Source organism: Indicator indicator, chromosome W, assembly GCF_027791375.1.
Source record: "Indicator indicator isolate 239-I01 chromosome W, UM_Iind_1.1, whole genome shotgun sequence".
Lineage (NCBI taxonomy): Eukaryota > Metazoa > Chordata > Aves > Piciformes > Indicatoridae > Indicator > Indicator indicator.
The window spans coordinates 26,070-36,676 of NC_072052.1; the positions used below are offsets into that span (position 1 = coordinate 26,070).

Genomic DNA, 10,607 nt, shown 5'->3' on the forward strand with positions numbered 1-10,607 from the left:
TCTAGCCATCACCACCACGATATCCCCTTACTACTCTCCCCCCCCCTCTGTGTCCCGCTATGTGCCTCACCTTAGGTGCTCAATAAACCCCACCACTTTTGCCACAAAGATCCTATACCTCAGCCCCAGGCCACTCACTCCACCCTTAAAGCAATTGCAACCACCAAGTCCATCGCCTGTCCAGCACTATACCCAGTAACCTTCATCAAATACACCACCCCTGAAGATTGTGCCTAAAAGCCACACCCACATAATTCAATCTCCACCCTCCAACTCATGTGATCGAGTTATACGTCCAGCAGTTTTCTGCTATAACTTCCTGCCGATTTCAAGTAGGGACAGATTCATAATCAACACCACTTAGCCTTTCTACCAAATGCCCCCTAAATTACAAGTCTAGTTCTTTGAAAAAGAGAACGATTTGTTGCGTACGCGTGATTGCATATAAGTTAACAACCCCCCATCCACCCACAACTTAAATACATGCAAATCTCCCCCGGGAAAACATAAACAAATCGTACCCTTTATTTTGGGGTATGCTGCTGCAATACCCCACCCGACAAAAACCATTCTAGCATCAGTACCTGGTAATAAATGACACTCTGTATTTACAAGCAGCGTCCCTACCATCAACAAAGAAAAGACCAATGAATAAGTTACAACAATCCACATACAAACCAAACAACCAATATACCATTCCCAGCCAAAGCCCACATCGAACTCCCATTGAGCTCCCCCCCAAGGGGACCCTCCCCAAAGTGGCCACCCACTCCCAGGAGCTTCCCCCCAGACCCCCCCAGGCCAGAGACGACGCAGCGTTAGTTCACGCCAGAAATATGTAAACTTACGCTGCCCAAGGACCAGTACGTGAAAACTTCCCGCAGCCACGTAAGAAGACACAGAACAGCAGCCAGACAGCCCAGCACAGCCCCACTGCTCTGAACGCAGCAATGTAGCCGAATGCCTCCTTTGTTTTGGGTAAATCGTCCTTAAACCAATTCTATCAAACCCAATGGGAAGTGTAAAGAACCATCGTTAAATTCGCTTTTCATACACCCATAGCGAGACTAATTTCCATTCCCCAAACACATTCTCAGTTCATGCACCTTTGCAACGGCACACATAAAAACGCCAGTATTCAACCCACCCACAGGTCCCACCCTTCTAAACAATTCCATTGGCTGCTGCTATCATTTATCTAATCTAAAATAAAAATCTACAACAATAGGTGAATAAAGACCATAGTCCATTCCGGCTAATTTCAGATGTAGATGATTCAAAAGAGTCAAATCACAGGAAAAACAGCAAACAGCTTGTTTCCTCGCAGATGGAGCGAAGGAAGGAACAGGGACTCTCAGGTGACTCAGGGCTCTCAGGGTTCGTGCACCGTAGATCTCATGAACTCTCCTCATGGGCGCGATGCTGTATCTGCGCAACACTCTGAATTTAACCTCTCTCAGCCAAAGTTAGATTTCTTTGTGGAATACACTGAATTTCACCATTTTCTCGCATCACCCAATAGGTGTGACCAGGACCTTCAGCAGAAACCACCCCTCGGACAGGTTGGCCTCTCCTGAAGGAGAAAATACCCAAACAGTTTTGCCTAACAGATTCTTTTTCTGATAACAGGAACTCTATCACCTTCTCCTTTCGCAACAATCTGATTGGGCAGGTCCAGCTCGATTCACTGAACCTCTACTATTCACCAACCAGGTTGCTTGTGCTAAATGTTTCTCCCAGTATTTCAAAGATCCACCCCCCCATGGCTTTGAGAGTGGTTTTCAGCAAAACGTTGTAGCGTTCGATCTTCCCTGCAGCTGGTGCATAGTAGGGAATGTGGAATATCCACTCGATGCCATGCTCTTTGGCCCAGTTTTTTAAAAGATTGTTCTTGAAGTGAGTTCCATTGTCCGACTCAATCCTCTCTGGAGTTCCGTGTCTCCACAGGATTTGTCTCTCCAGGCCAAGAATGGTGTTACGTGCAGTTGCATGAGGAACTGGAAAAGTTTCCAGCCATCCAGTACTTGCCTCTACCATAGTCAGCACATACTGCTTACCAGATCGAGAACGAGGTAGAGTGATGTAGTCAATCTGCCAGGCTTCACCATACTATGTACTTGGACCATCGGTTCACCCTACCACAAGGGCTTGATCCGCTTGCCTGCTTAATAGCAGCACAAATGTCACAGTCATGGATGACTAGTGTGATAGCATCCATGGAAATGTCAATGGATCTGTCACGAGCCATCGGTAGGTCGCATCTCTGCCTTGATGTCCTGACGAGTCATGGGCCCACCGAGCTAAGAACAGCTCACCTCGGTGTTTCCAGTCAAGATCAGGATCAGGATCAGAGTTTGTGTCCACCTGGGAAACTCTTGCAGCTAGATCTGCCTGATGGTTGTGTTGTTGTTCCTCTGTAGCTTTGCTCTTAGGAATGTGAGCATCGATGTGTCTCACTTTCACTGGGATTCTCTCAATGTGAGCAGCAATGTCTTGCCACAGATCTGCAGCCCAGATTGGCTTTCCTTTCCTCTGCCAGCCATTCTTCTTCCAGTCTTTCAGCCAACCCCACAAGGCATTGGCTACCATCCACGAGTCGGTGTAGAGATAAAGCTTTGGCCATCTCTCACGTTCAGCTATGTTAAGAGCTAGCTGGACAGCTTTTACCTCTGCGAATTGACTGGATTCTCCTTCTCCATCTCTCGCTTCTGCAACTCTTCGCGTTGGACTCCACACTGCAGATTTCCATCTCCGCTTGTTCCCAACAAGACGACAGGAACCGTCTGTGAACAAAGCATATCTCTTGTCATCATCAGACAGATCACTGTAAGGAGGAGCTTCCTCAGCACGAGCTACTCTCTCCTCTGGAGGTTTAGCACAGCTTGTGCCTTCTGGCCAGTTTGTGATCACCTCCACCAAACCAGGCCTTTCGAGATTTCCCATTCGAGCTCTCTGTGTTATCAGAGCCATCCACTTAGACCAGGTAGCATCTGTTGCATGATGTGGTGAAGAACCTTTGCCTTTGAACATCCAATTCAGAACTGGCAATCTAGGAGCTAGAAGAAGTTGTGACTCAGTTCCAATCACTTCAGAAGCAGCTTTCACTCCTTCATAAGCAGCTAAAATCTCTTTCTCAGTTGGAGTGTAGTTTGCCTCTGAGCCTCTGTAGCCACGACCCCAGAAACCAAGAGGACGTCCTCGTGTCTCCCCTGGAGCTCTTTGCCATAAGCACCAGGTTGGACCATTGTCACTCGCGGCCGTGTACAGAATGTTCTTAATATCTGGACCAGTTCGGACAGGTCCCAGACCCATCGCTTGGACTACCTCTCGCTTGATCTGGTCAAAGGCTGCTTGTTGCTCAGGACCCCATTGGAAACTGTTTCTCTTTCGAGTCACATCATATAGAGGTTTCACAATCTGACTGTATCCAGGAATGTGCAGTCTCCAAAATCCCACTATGCCTAAGAAACGCAGAGTTTCTTTCTTGTTGGTGGGATTTGCCATGGTGGAGACTCTGTTTATCACATCCATTGGGATGTGACGGCGACCATCTTGCCACCGCACTCCCAGAAACTGGATTTCTCTGGCAGGTCCTTTCACCTTGTCTCGCTTGATAGCGAAACCAGCTTGCAAGAGAATGTCAATGATTTTGTTACCTTTCTCGAAGACTTCTTCAGCAGTCTCACCCCAGACGATGATGTCATCGATGAACTGAATGTGTTCTGGAGCTCCACCTTTCTCCAAAGCATCATGGATCACTGCATGGCAGATGGTTGAACTGTGAATCCACCCCTGGGGCAAACGATTGAATGTGTACTGAATGCCTCTCCAGGTGAAAGCAAACTGAGGCCTGCATTCCTCTGCTATGGGAATAGAGAAGAAAGCATTAGCAATGTCTATGGTAGCATACCATTTGGCCTGCTTGGATTCCAGCTCATATTGGAGTTCCATCATGTCTGGTACAGCTGCACTCATGGGTGGAGTTACTTCATTCAAGGCACGGAAATCAACTGTCAGACGCCACTCTCCATTCTGCTTTCGCACAGGCCAGACTGGACTGTTGAAAGGTGGATGAGTTTTGCTGATGACCTTCTGACTCTCCAACTGACGAATCAAGTTTTGAATGGGCACCAAAGAGTCACGGTTGGTTCTGTATTGTCTGTGATGCACAGTTTGAGACGCAACCGGCAGCTTTACATCCTCTATCTCATGTTGTCCCACAACTGCAGATTCATCTGAAAGCTCAGGTCTAATGGACAACTTCAATTTTCCTCCATCAATTTCTACAGTTGCTATTCCAAAAGCCCATTTGTAACCCTTAGGGTCTTTAAAACGCCCTTCTCTCAGAAAGTCAATTCCCAAAATACAAGGTGCATTAGGACCTGTTACAATAGTATGTTTCTTCCACTGCTTCCCAGTTAAACTTATATCAACCTCTATCTTAAACAACTCTTGAGATCCACCAGTGACTCCCTGAATAGTTATAGATTCTCCCCCTTGATAATTTGATGGTATTATGGTGCACTGAGCTCCTGTGTCAACCAAGGCCCTGTACTTCTGAAATTTTGAAGTGCCAGGCCACTGGATGTACACATCCCAATAGATTCTGTTATCTCCATTATCCCTTACCTCCCCCTGGCGGAAGGCAGGGCACCCCTAATGGTGGGGATTACCTCCACATGTACAGCCGGCACAATGTCCAGCACCAGAATTAGGATCACTGTTGGAGCTATCAGAGTTGTTCTGGGAAACTGAGGAAGCGACAGCTACCCTCCTGGTATTGCTACCTCGGGATCTGCCTCTCTGCAGCTCCCGTAACCTCTTGAAAAGATCAGAAGTTGGTTGACCATCCCATCTGTTCATGTTCTCACCAAACTGATCACGCAGAGTTATCCAGATACTGCCACGTGATTGCCTCTGCTGTCTGTTTTGGTTTGACCTATTCTGGAATGGCCTCCTCGGAGCACGTCTGTTCCTAACAGCTGAAACTTGTATCCATCTGGAGGAAGAGGAATTAGAATCATCCCCCTTCATCAAGTTGGATATGGAGGTTTTAAGTTCCTCCTTCAGCTCTTTCATGCAATTCTTCATTTCTCCAGACAAAGTTTCAATGGCTGAAACCAAAGAAGTACGTGCAAGACTATCCTCCAATTGCCTCATTTGGTCAGTGAAATGGCCAACAGTAGGAGGTGCTCCACCATAATTTCTTGCCACAATCCTGCTTGCCAGAATAGTAGCATAATTAGGAGGAGCAAGCTTAATGAGCTTTTTGGCAAGGCCTGTTCCAACAGGAATTTCATCAGGATTCAGAGTCTTATGATCTCCATACATTACTTCTCTCACAGCAAACTCTCTCAGACGCTTGATTCCCTCAGCTATTGTGGTCCAAGGCTTAGGGTTCCATGGTAAATCATCTCTGCTGGGGTACCTCAGCGAGACTGCCAGTAGGAGGCGTGCCCACAGAGAAACTTTACCAATGCACTTGCCTAGATGCCTGTCTATGCCTGTATCTTTTGAGAGCATCCCCAACTGAGAGGCTGACTTGTCACCTACCACCAATGCTGGAGCTCCCATATCAAAACACCTGGCTAGCCAAGACAGGACTGGCTCATTATCTCCTCTGGTGTAATCCTTCCTCACATGTCTAATTTCCTGTCTGGGTGCATTAGCTGACTGTATGTCATCCTCATCCTCATCATCATCATCATCATCCTGAGGTCGCTGTCCCCATAATCCTATTTTAATCCTCCGTTGAATTTCTTTGAGTTCAGAGGCACTACCAGCAGTTGCTAATCTACTAGGGTCTACATCCTGACCTACATCTCCATCATCCATGTGGGGTCTCAAGAGGTCTACCAGAGTTTTAAGGCTAACCCTCTCTTCCTCATCAGAAGGATCTTTCTTAACAGAGGGACCCTGAGTAGAAGGACCCTCATCTCCATCTGCACCATCTCCTGCAGCATCTGCATCTCCTTTACGCTTTCTGGTTACAGTGGCCACCAAATTTACTGGCTTGGTTTTCACATTCACAGCAGAGTTGGAAGAGCAAGTAGCCTTATGTCTTTCTTGACACAGTGCTATCAGTAGCCATATGATTATTCCAAGAAGCAACAAATTTAAGATTAAGGCTAGTACAAGATATCTAGGGTACCACTGGTTACAAAGACCCTCTGTAGTTGTAAGAGGAGTAACAAACTCATATGTGTCTGCTAGCAGATCCATAGTTGAGTTACCATAGCTTCTTAGCCCAATAAGACCATAACAGAATTCACCAACATTCAGTAACTTGTTCTTAACCCAAAGAAACGACTTATATGCCACATATCTCACAATCTTGTCTATCATGCAGGAAACAGCCCATCTGTAGACAATCACACTGATAACAGAGGAAATAAAATTACTCAAAATCCAAAACAGCTTCATTTTGCTTCCTAATCTGAGCAGAAATAAATCAAACAAGCAATCGAGCCCCGAGTTGGAGCGCCAAAAATAAAAAGTGTGTCGGTGTGAGCTGAAATTCCCCCCCACCAACAATAACCAGGCTAGCTCAGTCTGGAAGCAAATGAAAAGCTGTATTTACAAGCAGAGTCTAAAATCTACAATGAAATGCAATGAATATGTACAAATATACAAAATTCACAACATTCACAAATATATACAATCAACAGAAAAAGCACAATCGATCTCCCTTTGCTTCCCCCCAAGGGGACCCTCCCAAAGGGGCCTCCCTCTCCCAGGAGCTTCCCCCCAGACCCCCCTGGACAGAGAAGCAGAGTTAGTTAAGCAGAAAGTTGTTAACTTAGCTGCCAAGGTCAGTGTGTTATCTTCAGCCAGAAGAGAAGAAGAAACAGCAGCCAGACAGCCCAGCAACTGCCCCCACTGCCGAACGCAGAATGTGCAGAATGCCTACTTTGTTTTGGGTAATAGTTCTTAAACATTTCTATCTATCCAATGGAAGTGTTTAGAACAATCGTTATTTTGCTTTCTTACACCCAATAGTGACTTATTTACATTCTTTCACTTTCTCTGTTTTGAACTTTGCAAGGAAAAATTAAAAAGACAGTTTCAAACCACCACACCCTTTATTAATGAAATATGCCAAAACTTGTTGAAAGGATCGTTTGTACAGTTGGAAGATATATTTACAAAGGATTATGCAGTCTCAGGGCAAATACAAACTATTCTATACAAATTAGGAGGCAACAACTTGGAAAGAGAAGGTCCCTGAGAGCAGTTAACGCTCAGTTACAACGGGGAGGAGGCTCGATAAGAACCGTTAAACCCAAACGGCAGTAAATTGGTTACTCACAGCTATTTTCCCCCACGTGAGGGATACTGCTGTTGCTGTATTAGCTGTGGGGCACTCTCATAGGGTGCAGCACGGCATATTGCCGGCAAGAAAGGTTTACCGCGTGGTCCCAGGCTGGTCTGGCTTCAGCGGACGGCAGGCAGTTAACAATTCTCTTGGTGACGGGCACTTGCGTGGTTCCTGGGTAAACTGAGGCACGGCACGATTCTGGTGGCAAGGGGAAGCAGGCTCGGTGACTCTGGCTTTCTAGGCTTGTGACTTCTCCGACTTGCACGTATATGACTCGTGGCTTTATCTCAGGCTCTGGAACAGACACTCGAGGCAGGGTAGGGCTACTCGAGGTGGTGAGACTTGAAGCAAGGCTTCAGCAGACCTGAGCAAAGCTTGAGCAAGGCAAGGTGACTACCAAGTCACTTGTATATATACAAAATGCCAGACGTCAATCGGCCCAATGGGGCACTGAAGCTAACGTGTAGCTACCCAATAGAAAAGCGTTCTGCCAGGCTATGACCATAAAAGGCAGAAGCAAGGATCTTGTATCTGGGGGATCAGTGGTCAGCTACGTGCTCTGACCCCAGAGAAGCATCTTGTTTACCAGACAGGCAAGAGTCCTGTCCCCTTTGTTCCTTTTCCCACATTGCCCTGTTTTCTTGCGGGAAGGAGGGGAAAGAAAGGGACCTGTCTACATCTTAAGGCCTGTCTGGATTTGTACTGGGCCATGTGTCATGGCCCTACCATCACACCATTGTCTGACTCAGTTCTCTCTGGAGTTCCGTGTCTCCACAGGATTTGTCTCTCCAGACCAAGAATGGTGTTACGTGCAGTTGCATGAGGAACTGGATAAGATTCCAGCCATCCAGTGCTTGCCTCTACCATAGTCAGCACATATTGCTTACCAGATCGAGTACGGGGTAGAGTGATGTAGTCAATCTGCCAGGCTTCCCCATACTTGTACTTAGACCATCGGTCACCGTACCATAAGGGCTTGATTCTCTTTGCCTGCTTAATAGCAGCACAAATGTCACAGTCATGGATGACTTGTGTGAAAGCATCCATGGAAATGTCAATGGATCTGTCACGAGCCCATCAGTAGGTTGCATTTCTGCCTTGATGTCCTGACGAGTCATGGGCCCACCGAGCTAAGAACAGCTCACCTCGGTGTTTCCAGTCAAGATCAGGATCAAGATCAGAGTTTGTGTCCATTTGGGAAACTCTTGCCACTAGATCTGCCTGATGGTTGTGTTGTTGTTCCTCAGTAGATTTGCTCTTGGGAATGTGAGCATCGATGTGTCTCACTTTGACTGGGATTCTCTCAATGCGAGCAGCAATGTCTTGCCACAGATCTGCAGCCCAGATCGGCTTTCCTTTTCTCTGCCATCCATTCTTTTTCCAGTCTTTTAGCCAAACCCAGAAGGCATTTGCTACCATCCATGAGTTGGAGTAGAGATAAAGCTTTGGCCATCTCTCATGATCAGCTACGTCAAGAGATAGCTGGACAGCTTTTATCTCTGCAAATTGACTGGATTCTCCTTCTCCGTCTCTTGCTTCTGCAACCCTGCATGTTGGACTCCACACTGCAGCCTTTCATCTCTGCATGTTTCCAACAAGACGACAGGAACCGTCTGTGAACAAAGCATATTTCTTGTCATCATCAGACAGATCGCTGTAAGGGGGAGCTTCCTCCGCACAAGTTACTCTCTCATCTGGAGGTTTTGCACAGCTTGTGCCTTCTGGCCAGTTTGTGATCACCTCCACCAAACCAGGCCTTTCGAGATTTCTCATTCGATCTCTCTGTGTTATCAGAGCCATCAACTTAGACCAGGTAGCATCTGTTGCATGATGTGGTGAAGAACCTTTGCCTTTGAACATCCAATTCAGAACTGGCAATCTAGGAGCTAGAAGAAGTTGTGACTCAGTTCCAATCACTTCAGAAGCATCTTTTACTCATTCATAATCAGCTAAATTCTCTTTCTCTGTTGGAGTGTAGTTTGATTCTGAACCTCTGTAACCACGACCCCAGAAACCAAGAGGACGTCCTCGTGTATCCAGGAATGTGTTTTCTCCAAAATCTCACTATACCTAAAAACCATGGAGTTTCTTTCTTATTGGTGGGATTTGCCATGGTGGAGACTATCACATCCATTGGAATGTGACGGTGATCATCTTGCCACCGCACTCCCAGAAACTGGATTTCTGTGGCAGGTCCTTTCACCTTGTCACGCTTGTGTGGTGATTAGGGATGGAGGATGATTGTTATAGTAGGTGAGGCAAACGTAGAAGAACAGGCCTAGTAGGGATAGGAGGGTGATGATTAGGGCTGCTGTGGTTATTTCTTGTTTAGTGAGTTCTTGGATAATAAGTCATTTGGGAAGGAATCCGACGAGGGGTGGAAGACCAGCTAGGGATAGGAGGGTTAGTATGAGGGTTACATTGAGTATGGGGGTTTTTGTTCAGGAGGTTATTAATGTTGATAGATTTATTATGTTAGATGTGTTAAGGGTGAGGAAGATAGTGGTGGTTAGGAGGGTATAGAGAAGGAAGGTTAGAAGGGTTAGTTTGGGGGCGTAGATGAGGATAATGGTTATTTATCCTAGGTGGGAAATGGAGGAAAAGGCTAGGATTTTTTGGATTTGCGTTTGATTGAGGCCTATTCAACCACCTAGGGCAGTTGAGGTGATAGCTATTAGGGTTAGAAGGTAGGGGTTGAGGGAGTTGGATGTAAGGAGGAGAATGGTGATGGGGGGATGTTTTATAACTGTTGATAATAGATGGGCTGTGGTTAATGGTGAGCCTTGGAGGACCTCTGGGAATCAAAAGTGGAATGGCACTAGGCCAAGTTTTATGGCAATTGCTGCTGTTAAAAGGAAACAGGATGATGTGTTGGTTAGTTGGGAGATATCTCATTGTCCTGTGGTTCAGGCATTGATTATGACCATCACAGCGGGGGGTCATGCAGAATGCGTTGCTGCTTGATTAGCTGCTTATGGCTGCAGCAGTTCTGGACTGCCAGGCTTGGGCTAGTCCCTCCCCGTCTGGGCTAAAGCTTACCCTCGGGGCTTTCCTCAGTCCTGTCAACTGGGCTTACGACGCTGGCTTTCTGCATCAGCGAAGGGATCATCTATGCTGGTTCCTCGAGCAGCTCGGGGAGCTGGATTCTTTTCGTGTTGCAGAGGCCTCTAGTATGCCTGCATGTGGGAGTGAGAATACTTACAGCTTACACAGCACGAGCTTACGCAGCGAGAGAAAGCAAAAGGAGAGAGCAAGTTGGTAAACAAAGGGAGTAGTACTTATAGATTTC

At 46.6% G+C, this 10,607-nt stretch overlaps 1 pseudogene; it reads right to left on the reverse strand.

The window, feature by feature from the left end:
• Window positions 1-9,525: 9,525 nt before the first annotated feature.
• On the reverse strand, window positions 9,526-10,254 carry LOC128979115 (NADH-ubiquinone oxidoreductase chain 2-like; annotated as a pseudogene).
• Between the last annotated feature and the right edge of the window lie 353 nt (window positions 10,255-10,607).